This window comes from Ruditapes philippinarum, unplaced genomic scaffold (genome assembly GCF_026571515.1).
Source record: "Ruditapes philippinarum isolate M1 unplaced genomic scaffold, ASM2657151v2 ctg8500_1_1_1_1, whole genome shotgun sequence".
Taxonomy (NCBI): Eukaryota; Metazoa; Mollusca; class Bivalvia; order Venerida; family Veneridae; genus Ruditapes; species Ruditapes philippinarum.
In genome coordinates, this window is record NW_026856643.1 from 15,701 (window position 1) to 32,371 (window position 16,671).

Sequence of the window (16,671 nt, forward strand, 5' to 3'; positions counted from 1 at the left end):
CTAAAGGTTCCATTGTTATATCTGGTAAAAAATTTATCTCTCTTTTTGTGTTTAAAAGATTTTTTTAAAGGGTTTTTCCAAATGATTAAAGGTTTTTTCCCGAGAAATATATTTCTCATTTACTTGACCACTGTGGAATATTTAACTAAACTGAAAACAGAAGTATTATATAAAGATAGCACATCATACAGTTTTCAAAGCCATCAATTTCTGGATAAACATACCAAAAATGTAATTTATAAAATACTCCTTTACACCAGTACGGCAGATCCTTCAAGAAGAAATTCATTATTTTTTCAGGACAGCCTCGTGATAAAAATATGAAATCATATGAAGTAAGTTATGGGAGGAAAGTTCTTAGTTATCAAACAAAGTTCAGAAAATAAAGTGAGTTTTATATTTTGTTTGTCTTTAATCGTCTGTATTTTAATCATATGTATTAAGCAATTTTATTGTATAGTTCGATGTTTAATCTATAAAGATAAACGTAAAAATGGACCAAAGTCTTCTTACCAACTAGCAAATGTATTGACTTAAAGTTTTCTTAGAGGCATAGAGACAGATATAGGTTTTTTTCAATTGTTTTTAGGTATGATAAGCATTTCTTTTATTCATTTTATTATAAACTGGACAAAACTTAAGTCAAAAAAGTGTTTGTTTTTTATTTCAGGATGATCTCTTTGAAGAAGTATTTATGGACTTATTGAAGGTGATTAAACCGACAAAAACATTTAATATACAAAATATTCTTGAATTGGATAAGAAACTTTCGTTAAAAGGATATAATATGATACCTGTCTTTTTATGGCAATGGACACTATGAGCACTATGCTATGTAAGAAAGGGTAAAACGTTGGTACAAGAATCGTTAATATTAGAGAATTGTGAAGGTTATCAAATCAATCAGTTTCAAAAAATAGTTTCAAATTTAATATACCTCAAATGAATTTTAAGGGCAGTGTTCATTTAATGTTTATTTCATTTTGTTTTCTTTTAGTGAATGTTTGTAATTTTTATTCAACTACCTCTATAACTTATTACCTCAAACTTTTTAACATAACAAAATGAAATAAAATGCATTTAGTATGTCAAAATATTGCAATTTATTTTTAATAATTAAAAGACTTTTAGATTTACATGCTATTTGTGTATAATCACATTTCAGTTCTGAGTATCTGAGTAATAAAATCTTTTTGAGACCATCATATACAATATATATGTGTTAACAATAATAACTATATCTTATTTGGTTGTTTTTTGTTCAACACAACATACCTTAATGTATAATGTAATAAAATTTAACAGCTGAATAATTAATAACATGTATAATCCAATAGAACAGTACAATACAATAAAGAAAGCTATACTTAATTATAAAAGTACATCAGTTTTTTGTGTGTTTTCATAATAATATTATTCAAAATGTTTGAAAATAAGTTTAATTTAGATTGTAACTAGTATTTTCTTTCTTCAGAGGTCACCGAATGCATTTTTAGCTAACACATAACAATTATGAAATACGTATTGTGCTTTCTAAAATTTTCAACTCAATGTTTTGAAACTCATTTATGACATATTAAGTTGGGACCAAAAGAAATAAATACTTTTTATATACATAATTTTAGACATAAGCTAAACTAAAACATGGAGGAATATAGGAACAAAATCAAAACTAAATTACACGAATTACTTATGGGTTGCGTTTTTCTACAACTATATTCTCAAAGAAGAAATATGAGATAATAGTACTTTTATTTGATCGTGATTTGAATTTGTTTTCATGTAATTATTATATAACGTGTGTGTGTGTGTGTGTGTGTGCGTTGCTGCGCGCGTGCGCGCGCGCGCGCGTGTGTGTGTGTGTGTGTGTGTGTGTGTGTGTGTGTGTGTGTGTGTGTGTGAGAGAGAGAGAGAGAGTATTCAATATAAATATACATAAAGTTCAAGATAAAAACTGATATGAAATGTTACTACTATATGCAGAAAAAATATTCTCAATAAAATCACATATGCACCAAATTATAATTGTGCTGATGATCACTGCTAAAGTGAGATCAGGGTGGCAAGTGTGGATGGATTGCACATTAAAATAAAATTGTACATTTAATGTCAATTAACTGTTAAAATCGATTACATGTTTTTTAAAGTCTATATACATGTTAAAAGTAATCATTGATGCCCTAAAAGTCTTTTTTCTATATTAATTTTTGGGAAAGGCTTTTATCTAATGTTGCTAGGAATTGTTGCCCAACCCATATGCTCATCATTTGTATAATTTGTATGATGTTAATCTTGACAACTATATGACAGAAAAAAAAAATTCAATGAAGTCTTCTACCTGTAAACTTTCACAATTGTATTTTGATTTTTGGAAAGAACATCGATTTTAATTCCTAATTCAATATGTTATGATGGTACTGGCATGTCAAATTATTGTTATGGCTGTTTTCAATTTGATAAAGTAATTAATGTGTAAAAATGTATAAAAATAAAGATAGATTTATGTATTTGTGTTTCTTGTTAAAAATTACAAGATATTTTGCGGGAACGATATATAGAAATACTTCTTAATAGTTTATCTTACATGCATTTACAGAAACAAAATCTTAATGTAAACTTCCCTACGTCGTTAAACTAACCAAGAATTGCTTTTATTTAAAAGGTTTTACCTGAAGTTATAAATGAGCATTTACTTAACACCAATACATTTAAACATTTGTAGAATTGTTTTCTCATGTGTGCTGTCAAGAGTCAATATTTAGATTTGGCATTTACTGGTATCCAAATCGTTAATTCTTGTATAAAACTTCTGGATGAAATGGGCAATAATCAATGAACTGTTTTGGTTTCGTCTATTCGAGATTCATCTCCCTTTGCAAAGACTTGGGGTTTTCTTAAAGCAGTCTGTCTCCTCATGTTGTATGTTACTTCACCTTTCGACTCCGCTTGCACTGCCACCAAAATAGTCACAAATATCGCTAAGCAGCATTTTTGGAGAAATTTTGGCGGGATTGAACTATTTGGCTGTTTCAAACATGATTTCATTAAAGTAAAAATATAAATATTACTCTTACTATCTACAGTATCTGAATAGTCACACTCTATGCATTATTTGAGGTAGGATGATATACCAGAGTAGCACCAAAGGTATTCAATAAGGTTTCTTGGCAGCTACCTTAATTAATTATATAGTTGTTATGAATATATATGTGTACAGAGCAAAGAAATATATTCCAATTTTTTAATATTATTTTGTAATTCTAGAGCGCATTTAACTTGCTCCTTCTGGTCATATGTTAGCATATAGGATATTCATCTGGCAGTTATTTACCGAACTTTCAAGTGATTCTTCGGAATCGTATGAGCTGACCCTTTTGATATCCTGAGATATGGGCTTTCTGTATCCGTCCTTCCCAGTCTATGGTAAGCCCTGGTAAACCACCAACCTTCGATTACCTTTGCTAATACACAAACAAACAGTCATTTCAATAATCATGTTTCTTCTTCTTCATCAATGATTACCTTTGTTGATATTCCATCTTCAATGCATACCACGCAAGTAAGGTCAACTGATGTTCACAATTAACCGTCAGCATTTCTTGTGACAAAATTATCCAAACGTCATTTTCTTGCAATAAATGAACTTAATTTATCTGAAATAAAAGAAGGAAGAAAAAAAATAATAAAAGAATGGTCAGATATGATAGCACAGATTAAAAAGGAAGTGCTGCATTCAATGAACGCAAGTATTAATAGTATTGAATATGTTGCGTAAGACAGAGGAAAGCATGAACAGATTAGAAAAAAAAAGATGCAAGAACGGCAGTGAAGAAAAAAGGATAAAAAACAAAAATAAAAGATTGTCAAGGAAAGAAGACAAAAGAGAAAAGAAGCATATAACAGAGATTACTCTTCTCATAAAACATATCAAACATCAATTCAATTGATTCATAAACAATTTTGATATTAAAGCGACTCCACTGAGGTTTGGCATGACTGGACTGAATAAATTCAGAATATTAAATACAAAAGTGAAGGGAAATAACTCCATGTCGCTTACAAGAGCAGAATGTTGGTGTTCCCTCCTCTTAATTGAACTGATCATGTAAGTAAGCAAGATATTTTCATTTTACTATGAAGCACAATTTTAAGCACAACAGTTTTATCACATTTCATAAATGCCCGAGGACATTAAGTTTAGCTCAGACAGTTAAAGATATACTATGCTCAAATTTGATATTTGAAAATAAAATACATGTATTGATAAATATTGGTTCACAATCTTTTTCTTAATATAAATAAACATGTTTTGACTTCAAACAAAGTAGATATTTCATGCTTTAAATCCTATACACTTTAAGTGGTCATACTATGAATATATAGTGTCATTACAAAAGAAAGGACCAGCTTTACTTGACTCGTAATAAGGAACGCAGATTCCTATACATAATATGTACGTTCTTTTATTTAAATAGGACATATTAAGTAAGAATTTTAAAGATTTCAATAACCTTTTTCTGAAATAAAAATATTTAACTCAAAGATGAGCGTAGTATATCTTTAACAACCTTATATCATTAGGTTAAATCAATATCAATTACGAAAACATGTACAATTATATCCTTATTTTCTTTCTACAAAATGAAACAAAACCCTTCAAATTGTCATAACGATGAAGGGTACAAAAATATTGACTATATCACACAAGAAGCATGCCCGAATCAAGCTGAAGAGATTAAACAACAGCAAAAAAAAAACACCAAAAAAGCCCCAACAAATAAACAAATCCACAAAATTGAAAACAAATCTGTCCTAGGATTGACAGTTACCCACGAACAACCCAAGCTACGCTTCTGTGAAGTGTGTTTTGTAGCGTGCACGTTGAAGTTAAATGAGAAAAAACTTGTATTACATTTTTTTTTTTTGGATAAAGGAAGTACGGTACAAATCAATACACGCCATTTTTATATTTCATAAATCATGTACATTCACTGAAATTATAAACACATTTTAAAAAGAAGTTATCAATGGAAACCTAAATATTACTAGATTGAGGATAAAGGCCGGGAATAAATGGCATTTTTAAAAAGACGTGATATACCTTTCCGCATCTGAACTCGAATCATTGTTTTTATTTAAATCACAGTTGGGGATATATTATTTCCTTACGCAAGATATTTACAGCAAATAAGATCGATACACGCCTTCTGAGTCACGACTATCGTTTGCAGTTTAAAGGCTTATGCAACTATTTTGAATATATGCGACTTCTTTTGTTCACTTTAAAAAGGGTATTAAATTTGTAGTACGAAACTTTAGGAGTATTGAATAGACGAAGAAACTAGACACAACGTGTTATACATTCTTTTCTGTAGTATAGTACCCTATCCGATAACTATTATAAAATGTATAATGTTCATCGGTAATTTCTTACTATTTCTTTCTACAACAAACTTTGGACACAATATAGCATGCACAAAGTTCGTATTCAAAGAGTTGACCGTTCGGTATTTATGGCTGCCGACGAATTATGCCAGGTTTAAAGCGACACATCTTTGATTTGAGCACTTGGTGTCGGACAATGACGTGGCGTGACAATATTTCTTGTCTGAAAAAATACGGTGTAACAAAACTGGATAAATTCCATTGAAAATAATACCTAGCATTGGTAAGCAAGAAACTGAACTTGATGACCGTACTTAAACCAATCGTGCGGAAATTGCAAAAATTTAAATGATAAATTCAAATATTTTGATTTAACACTTTAAATAAATGGTGTCACATGTTTTGTCAACTTCAATCTTTTTTTCAAACTAAATCAGGCTATTTAAGTTAAAAGTTATTATCTACCACTTTATATTGGTGAAATAATTAATACATAACTAATTAAATATAGGTTATTTCGTAACAAGTGTCACCATAAAGAATCAAGATGATTATTTATCTTCAACATTATATTGGGAATGATATTATGTACCGTTTGTTCGTCTTGTAATAGGTATGATGATGTTGGTGCCATTTCATTCTTCACTATATATATAAAATCAATTATTATTTTACATCAAATTGTTATTTATATTATAGAATGAAATTGGTCAAGTTGGTCAAGTTACATTGTATCAGTGGTGCATTTACAAAATCATCGCTATACGACTTTAGCCCTTATTCAAATTGCCCAATTATGTTCATTTTATTTTATGTATGTACAATATTTAAGTGTATTAAAATACAATGTCTGAACCAAATATAATATGAACTTTCTGATAAAAAGATACGACTTTAAAAAGATTTAAAAGTTTTTTATCTTTGCAAAGTCTATAAACAGACACCACTTTATAACATTCACCTTGACATTAAAGGCAAGATATGGAATGTCTATAAAATTGGCCAAATTTTTGTTACAAATGAATAGATTTTTATTAAATAATTCTGTGAAACTAAGTGATGTATGTACATATAATATACATATAATACGACTTTGTAGTTGGATAAAATGAAATGTTGAACTCCTTAAGGGAATATGATTTGAAACTTGAAGTGATCTTAGAAACAACCATAAGTACAAAACTTTATTATTTAGCAGCTCAATTTTGACATTTGAAAGATAATAAACGCTATTCATGTTTTTGCATTTTGTAATAAGAATTTGTTTAGTGTCTCTGATTGTGTCGGCTCTCGGAAAAAGTTCTTTGCGGTAATATTTATCACATTCATAGACAGCGCTAGTTTTTTTCTTTAACCTTAATGGAGCCTTATCAAAAAGTTTTATCTCTTAATTTTTCGATTGTGTAGTTAATGTTTTTAATTTTTGTTTCTGCTATACTGGTATACATGTCGTTCGAATGTTTATAAGTGTCTCTTCTAATTACTCCATTTTTGCAATATCTTTATTAGATGTCTTTATTTGATCTGCCACTTTTGAGTTTAACGTTCTTATATTTCTTTCCTCCATCGTGTTCATTGTATGATATGCGTGTCATTGTTATCTTCTACGTCTTACTTTCTTAGTATTGATTCCTGTAATATATCAAGCTAACTTTGAATTTATGACAAGTTTATGCATTCATTGATAGGTCACATAGTTCAGATTATGTTCGTCTAGCTTGTTCAGATAGTTATCATTATATTTTAGTTTATGTTGTGATTTTGGTTATGTTTTGTTTTACCTTTTCACCTTTTTGTCACTGCCTTTGTTTGATTTATATGCTTTTTTCTCATTTGACAACTGTAACTTGTTCTTCAAATCTTGTCAAATGACAGAGACAAATCAGTCTTCTTGGTGTTTTATAGCACTAGAACTATATATTAAAGTTAAGATTTTATTTCTTTACGGTTAAGTTATAGGGCCCCTCTGTTTCATTCTGTAAATCAGCAAGCTGTCATCTTCTGTCCTAAATAATTCTGTCCTTAGATTATTTGCAGAGGACATAGCTAGCTACATAACCTTCAATTCTTCCCCAGTCTCCAAACACTCCAACATGATTCAGATAATTTAGCAGAAGCAGAGGGACATAGACTTTAAGATAGAGAATCCCTAAAGAAAAACCCTTCAAAATGCCAAGTCATTCAAATACCAAAAAACAAAACCATGATTAATCACCACTATACGGTATGCTCCATGGCCATGTCCTAGAACCGGTCTCAAAGGCTAAATATCTCGGACTAGATCCGTCCGCTGACCTTAAATTTAACACACATACATCTCGAATAACTTCCAATGCATATTTTAAAAGGAATGTTATAACAAAAATGAGGAAATGAAAGAACTAGCTTACAAGTCCCTGGTCCGGCCGCAGATTGAATATGCATCAATTATTTGGCCTCTGCACACTTAAACCAATATTTCAGAGATGATCTAGAGTCGGATAAAAAGGGATTACTCCCATCTCTCCAATGTCACAGCCACGCAGGAGGAACTAGGCTGTTATACATCTTTTTAATATTTTGCCAGAGTATGTATATTTGAAAAACTTTGTCGGCATTAAATGAGACAGAAAACATGTTTCATGTATTTATTAAATTTTAACTGAAACGTCTTCTTAACTCCTACTAGATAAGAAAAATGAGAACAAAGATAAACAAGGCATGACTACGTTCACAGAACGCAGGCCCCGACACAATCCAGGAAGAGCAGCCGAGCACTCAGAAGGCACAAAATATGAAAAACATTATCATTAAGGAAGAGCGGCGTTTAATGAACGCAGCCACACACGATCCATTAACACGGGACACCGACAAGGAACCCAGAAGGACACCAACAAACAGACAACCACACCTAAAAAGATCAGTTGAAATAAAACTGTAACATCTTAATGATGCATTCACGTTTCATGATGTTGTCAAAATGTAAATATTGGCTAAAAATGCGAAATATAACATTATAATCATTCAGATGATAGTACATGTTGATTAAAAGTAATGTTAATACCATTTACAACATATATATGTGCGTATTGTTTAAAATATGACAAATTGAATTACTAGTATAAGGCATTTCTATATTTCTACATTTTTCTAAACTGAACAAATATTACTTTTCAATCTCTTCTAAAAACTAAACCACATGAAGATACATTTCTCTTTAGAAAATAAGTTATATAAACTATAAACTGTCGTGTAAAAACACATTTAGGACATGAAGTACGTGCTGAAAATAAACTTTGCAAAGCGATCCTTGAACTGATTTAAAATGGTTTGTCATACTTCAAGTACATTCTTTATCTTTATTTTCCTTCTTGAATGTTCGGAATTACCAACGCATTTATAAACCTACGCGTTTAAACCAACATGTTTATTGTTCTCATATGATTAAATATCAGATAAAATGTCCAAGTTCATACTGTATTTCTCTAACTAGGTTCATAATATCTTCACAAAAATGGCCGATCGAAATTGTTTAAAAAGATATAGTTTGTCAGAAAAGTGTATCATTGTGCGACTGTATTGACTGTTAATAGCGTTTATCTAAACTCTATTGTAAGCTGGCCGTTGATATTTTCAGTGCTTTGAGTGCTTAAAACAAACATGTTCAAATAGACAAGGAATGTTCTTTAATCTTCCATAATGGGAGTTGTATATAAGAGAAAAGAAAAAACCTTTCGTAAATTTCACCGTGCCGGTGAATTATGTGTCTTTTTTTAACTCTGAAATTGAACGTAGGTGCCATTCATCAACATGTATTTGAAGACATGTAAGCATTTATTTTTATCTTTCAAAAATGTTTACTTAAAAAAAATTGTTGACTGTCATAGTCACCTTAAACTGTATTTGTATTTAGCGATAGCGATTGTATACAATGTTGGGCATTGCATTATTTCTTTTTTCATATTCCATATGCAGTTTAAATATTTTCTCATCAAACATTAGCATATACAAATACCAATGAATGATGAAAAATAGCAAGTTTACGACAGTATTATGCTAGGAACAACACAATTCATTGTCTTCATACAAAAACTATTTACATGCATTACAGATGATGATTGTATTTGATCCTTACAACGAGACGTTTATTTTTCAAATAAGTGTATTATCGGGCGGAAGGATATCAGTTATGTGATACTTTTCAGATGCGACGCACAATTGTGACATAAGTAGATATTGCTTTAGTCCAATTGCACGGATTTTTTTTTTAAAAAATTCAAATTGTTTCTGCCAGGATTAATCTAAGATATAATAATTTAATGATCGCGATATCAAAGGAATTATTCCGAACATGATATAAATCTAAAACAATAAAGAACGGCTTATTTGATTATTATATTATAATTATATTTACTTCAAAATTGTGATTTTGTTGTAGGAATAAGTCGGAATTTATGTTGTTCATAGCAAAACATATCATATTTGAAAGATGTGTTATTGGAACGCCTTTAAATATGTGAATCTTGTAAGTTACTGTTTTTGTTTATTTGTTTGATTGGGTTTCACGTCACAAGGACACAGTATATGACATATGACGATATTCTAGCTTTACTGGTGGAGGAAAAAATCAGGTGCCCTTCGGTGAATTTATTACACGAACAGGCACCTGGTAGAACCACAGACGTTCTGTAAGCTAGATGGATAGCTTCCTCACATGAAAGAATCCAAAGTCCCCGTCGGAATCGGTCAAAACGGTCTGGGGCAAGAGTCTTGAAGTCATCGACATTAACCACTTGGCCACAGACGCCTCAAGTTACCGTTCAATTCATAAGATGAGTTAGTTCTAACATGAAATAATCTCTTTTGTTGATACAAATGTTCTTATAATTTTCTTATTTTTCAACTTTCATAAGGTTCTCATACTATATTTATAAACCTTATAAGTGAATATGAATCATATAGCGAGCTTTTGATTACTTTGGGGAACAAAGACTTGACGTTTTGGGTCAATATCTTTAAAGGATGTTAAACATTTATTTCAAATTGTTTTCTTTTCGTTTTGAAAATAAATAATTTAAGATAAGCTCAAATTAAAAAGATAGAAATAGATACAAGTAAGGGGCACCTGTTAGTTGTCGTAAAAACCGGAAGCCTCCTTGAAATATAAACTATCCGCCATTGTTTATGGACAATAATAAAACACATAAGAAAAGACAGGTAAGTTTCAGATGATGAACATTTTATCCGATTTGAAATAATAGATTTTCGTGCTGATAAATCTAGAAAAGTTTCGGTAAATACTATGCTTTTTTAAACATGTTATTTGCATACATGCTATTCCCATGTCAATGGTAATATTTTATTTTATTTTTTGGTATCGTTAGATTAAATTATAATGAGTAAAATAATAATTTATTAACAATGAAATGTTATATGTTTTATTTTGCAATTTAGGATTAAGTAAATAGATAAAAATAGATACAATTTAATTACGAGTAAGGGGCACCTGTTTGTTTAATAAAATAAAAACAGGAAGTCTTCTTGCATGAAGAAAATTAACTCGAGTAGTCAAATATGTTTAATATAATGCTAGATTCCCTTGGTTCGAAGAATATTTAAGTTCAATCGGAAAGGATCAATCAGACAGGATAACTAAGGTTTATGATAATAAAGCAACGTATATGTACATGCATATGATTGATTGGTTGTAACTTAAAGTCATAATTGATTTTTAAATTCTTTGACTGTTACAGCAAATGATTTAAAGTCAATTGTAACTCATACAAGTCATGTACAATGTTTCATACTAGAAATATTTTTTCCAGTCTTCAATAATATGTCGTGTAAAGTGCAAAGTTGTATTAAAATATTGGTTTAAAAATATACTTTTGTTTTCAGTATAATAATAATAAGCATTGCGGGAAGCAATATCAGTAAGGGTTCGTCTGATTCTTGTGAATTAGCTCCGCCCATGACACATACTAAAATGTAACCGCCCATGACACATACTAAAATGTAGCTGTTGTTTTGACTGATTGGTGAACTTTAAAAAGAATCAAACTTGTAGATTTATAAGCACAATGACAGTTTTTAAAGTGTTGCATTATACAACTCTATGTTGTCAGTGTGTAGTTCATTGAATGACATGGCTTACTCTACAATGATCAAAGGCTATAGATTGTTTTCTATGCGCATTCTGTACACCATTATCATCAAAAACGGCTTGGCATATTGTCTTTTTTATTTAGGTAATTAATTTAATATTTTTAAATTTGTGTCTTCCTTCACATATGTAATATATTGTCCCCTCAAAAGTTTCACTTAATCCTTACAGAACTTTCGTAATAAAATTACCTAGGATGTATTATCATAGGTTCAAATATTCAAATATTTATTGCGGGTATCTGATATTTCGACCGTTGATATATAGAGATATCCTGCAGCAAGAAGAGGTATAAATATAACAGTGATGCCACTTTATATTCAATATCTGTAGTTACTTTTATGAATTTTACAAAATGGTCAGGAAAAAAATTGAGGCATAATCCTTCATCCACAAGCTTTATATTTTCCATTCTGATTTTTCTTAACAAAGAAAACTGTTTATTATTTGGACCCTGCAAAAAAGTTCATACTGTCTGTCAATAAAGTTTTGGGAAATAGTTTTATGTTTGAAACTTGTTAACATATGACTTACGGTTAAGAGAAATAAGATTAAGAAATACAAGCTGTTGCTTTCATTATATTTTATACCCGGCATCAAAACAACTTTATGTATATTCTATTCTGAAAGCAAGTAAAACAGGGTAAATAGTATCCGTGTCCTCTTTTGGTTTTGATTCGTTGCCTTGGTACTCTGCTGTTGTGGCTGGATTGTGTGGTTGGCTGTCTTGTGAATATTTGCGTTGTTAATCTTTGTTCTCATTTTAACATTATTCAAACAAAACAACATACAAGGACGTGATTGTACCAAAAATGTTTACAACTGAATGTAATAAAATAATCAATTTACCAAAGCTTAGAATTTGCCATTACTTGTTTTTATTAATATACAATGTCACGTGACTCTCGAAATTCAAACAGTCAGCTTCCTAGACCTAGCGCCTAATATAAGCGTAGAAAATTTCTTGAAATACCGGTTTTGGGTGCGTTTTTATTCATAAAAATACAAAGCCAAGCGTAAATGTTTTAAATGATAATAAGTATCAGACCTTATATCTTATTTATAGAAATATACGCTAGTACTTCAGCTTTTGACTTCCTGTATTGTATTAAGATGTTGATTCCAAGGAAATTAACAACGCGTCAAGTTCAAGTGGCTGCATTGTAGACAATGGGGTGGCAGTTTATTAATGAGTCACGTGCAAGTCGCGCTGCAGTATAAGAAGGAGAGCCGGGTTTATATTTAACAGTTAATATCTGGTTGTCGTGAAAATACATAGGACTTTAAAAGAAAAATGAAAGGTGGGCAGAATATTTTTAATCATTTTTAAAATCTGTAAAGTAAAGTGTTGAATAATGACATACTATGGGTTTTTTATTTCTACGTAAGAAACTGTTGTTGACTTTGATGATAACCTTATATGATAAGTAGCGGTATCAATTTACTACAAACATTTATCACCAAAATGTTATCAGCAGTCTAGTGTTATGTCATGATACTGTAAGCGTATCAGGAGGCAATATCTCCTCTTAGGCTTGTTGCAGGCTTCAACAGCTTTCATTTGTGATTTACATTTAATTCATTTCGATCAAAATCATACATACCCACCCCCCTTTATACTGTCCCCGTTTCAGCTAACGGAAAGTTGCTGGTTCTTCTCAGCTCGTTCTTGCCTGAAAAATAATGCACGTTAGCGGCACTTGAGGTATTCCTGCACAAGTAAAGTTTATAACGTCCCCATAACACATATTTTGTGTCAGTGTCACGTAACAATTTAAAAGAACAAACAAATAATTGTTTTAAAAGTACATTAGGAAGGAAATTCTAGATTTTTGACTTAAATTTCATACAGTACAAGTATGCGAAATGTCTTCATATCTTTTTGTGTATTTTTTCCAAAGAAGTTATCTTGTATGCTGCCAATCATTAAGACCCTGTAAATACGGAATACTGCTTTTGAATAATTACAGTGGATTTATTGTGTGTAAGTTCAGCTGTTGATGATAGTAGACCAGTGGGTTTTTGTTTCCATTTTGCGTTACAATTTTTTTTCACATCACTAATAAATGGATTTCCATCACACTGTGTCAAAGAATCATAAAGAAAAACTTGAATATATTGTCGGAGGTTTGAAAATTGGATATTTTAAGGACCGTTTTTTTTTCTATTTATTTACTTTTTTCTGGGGGGGATTGTTTTTAAAATTTCATATTTAAACGTACTCACTATTCAATATATAAAAATGTTCCTCAGAGTGCAACGTCTCCTGGATTTCTTCAGATGCAATAAGGTGAATCGTAAGGTGCTAAGTTAACATTAATAAAGACTCTGGTTTCGTTACATGTCTTATCCTTCGTTTTTTTTTATTTTTTAAGAATGATTTAGGATATGTTATCGATTAAATAATTTCACGTTTTTATAACATAAATTTCAGAGGACTTTTACTATAATACTATCTTAATGATTAGCTAATTTCATACTAATTATGCATACTGTATGTAAGATATTCTGCAACAGGAAGAGAAATATTCGTTACAGTAATGCAATCTTTGCGTCAAGCTTTACGCAAGATTTGTGTCTTTGAAAGTTAATAAGAAGATGTAGTACTTACTTGAGCAACATAATAGTTACATATCATATCTTCATTTTATTACTGTCCCTTTCTTAGTGAGAAAGTATTTTTTTTAATCATATAAATGAACACTATGAGAAAATATCCCCAGTGTAGGTGTTTGTTTAGTAATTGAAATTAAATTAATATCAATTAATTGTTTGGATATTTTCAGGTTAATGGTTGTATGAAATATTCTTCTAAAACTATGGGTTACCATATACACGAAATTCACACACCCTGCAAAATACATATAAAACATAAAAAGACACTTTTTTAAAAATTACTGTATGTACACTTATATTTATATATATATAACCACTCAATTCTAAATCTTACCTATATTGTTTGATCATCAATATGAAGGAAACTACATTCCCAATTAATCTGATTTTTACTGAGCCTGCAACATTTTATTTATGCCGTTTTTGACTTTCTGTCGGGATGATTTATCTATTTTTTTCGAGCAGTTGCAATACTCCTTTTAATCACTGTAGAAATATTTGGAAAAAAGTGAGTCCTCGTGAATCTCGAAATCCAAACAATCTGCTTCCTAGATCTAGAGCCTAACACTACCTTTGAAATCAAATATCTGGTTTTTCGTGCGTTTTCTATTTACAAAGCTAAGCGAACATTATTTGAGTCAATATAAATTTCTTATCCATGTTGTTTTAGTAACATGTTTAAGTATATTTACACTATGAATATTTGATTTCCTAACACAATAACAGGATACTACATCTTTTTTGATAAATGGACCCCGTTCAACTGACATAGTAAAACAGAGTATTCTCAAATTCACAGGTGTTAAAGTGTAGTAACAGGTTTAGTGCACTTGATATGCATGTATGAATATTTCTGAATAACAATGATTCATTGATAGTGTGAAAGTTCTGGTCAATTTATATAAGTCAAGCATCTTCAACATAGTAATGGTAATTTACATGGGTTATCAAGTCATTGATGACGTGTTAATTGCTGCCTTTTGGTTACTTCATTATATTATACTTTTAAATACATTTTTAGATATTAAATATGGAGGCGTGCTCCCAACACAGCATTTAAATATGATTCGGGACAGTTAACTCAATCTAGTTTTTAACACCAAATTACATAGTGAGGAAAATTATCCTTCATATAATGTTGTCTTTAGGAGCAATTTATTATAAAGAATATAAAAAGAAATTCTTCTTTATCTTCTGCGACTTATAGAAAATAATTCAATATGATTGCACAAAAGTTGTTTTCCTGCTTACATTTTTCGTTTGTTGTAGTATACATACTCATTGCACACTTTATAAGAATAATTATTTATTGTAAGTAACTAGTGTATTAATACTGTTGCTACTGTAAATTGGTTTATATTATTGATTTATGAGTACGACATTTACATAAGGTTTTCACTTCCTTTACATCATGTTGTTCTACACGAACAATAAATAATACAGTAAGTGTCGCGTGGTGTAAAAAGAGACGCGTTTGCTTTTAACAGGTCAGTGAAAAAATACTTAGGACTAATAAGGATCTCAAAAGAAATATGATAGGAAGGCGGAATATGTTTGATTTCATTTTAGGAATCATTTCTTAATGATATCACATTGTTATGTGAGAGAAAGTATTTTATTTGTTTCCTTCACAATATTATCTCTGCGCTCTGATACTTGAACAGTTTTCATTAAGTTCATTTGAAATTTTGTTGCTTTTATCATATTTGTCAGTGATGACTTTATTTAAATATGATGATTGAATATCGCTAAGTAGATCTATGTTATTTCTGAAGGATATCATTTGTAAGTCGTAACCATAAATCAGCATTTTATAAATATGTATAAAAACTTCACCGTAGGCCTTAAAAACAAAGCATTATATTGTTTCATTAATCTTTTTAGAAGTATTGTTATAAATCTAATCAAATGATATTCAGAAATGATGGTTTTATAAGGAAAACCCAATGCGCTTCAATACGAATTCTCAAAAGCATAAAAGTCTATAAATAGTTGGCTGTGCTTAAAGTTCACAATGTAAATATTAAATGCACTTATATTCAACTTTCAGAATATAATACATGTTATTTATAAGGGATTTTTAACTTTTTTTTACTCATTCCATCATAACAAAAAGTAGAACTTCCCAATACTGATTACAAATTAAATACAAGTAATTACAATTTAACTGTACTTTATCTTGATAACCATTTCAAACAAACTTTATTTTTCATAAATGTTATTTGTCAATTCTTTGATGTATTTTATGTTATCACAGCATACAATATACATGTACAAACTGTTTTAAATAGGTCGATGTTAAGGGTTATGAAGCTTAAATATATTAATATGCTTCGATTTTTGCGAGCAGGAATTGGTTTCATGTTTTCAAAGCAAAAATATACATTTCTGGTAGGAAGCACTAATTTTTTGACTTAAACTTCATACAGAAAAAGTAGGTGAAATACATTTTATATAATTTTGTGCACTTTTTTTCAAAGAAGTGATTGCGTTAGTTGATATAAATACGAATGATTGTTGTTTCGTTG

General features: G+C 30.1%; 1 long non-coding RNA gene across 1 annotated transcript; it reads left to right on the plus strand.

The window, feature by feature from the left end:
- On the plus strand, nt 1-2,505 carry LOC132747205 (uncharacterized). Its single transcript, XR_009628092.1, has 3 exons — nt 1-24; nt 301-387; nt 671-2,505. It is a non-coding gene; the product is annotated as an uncharacterized LOC132747205 (long non-coding RNA).
- Nucleotides 2,506-16,671: the final 14,166 nt, after the last annotated feature.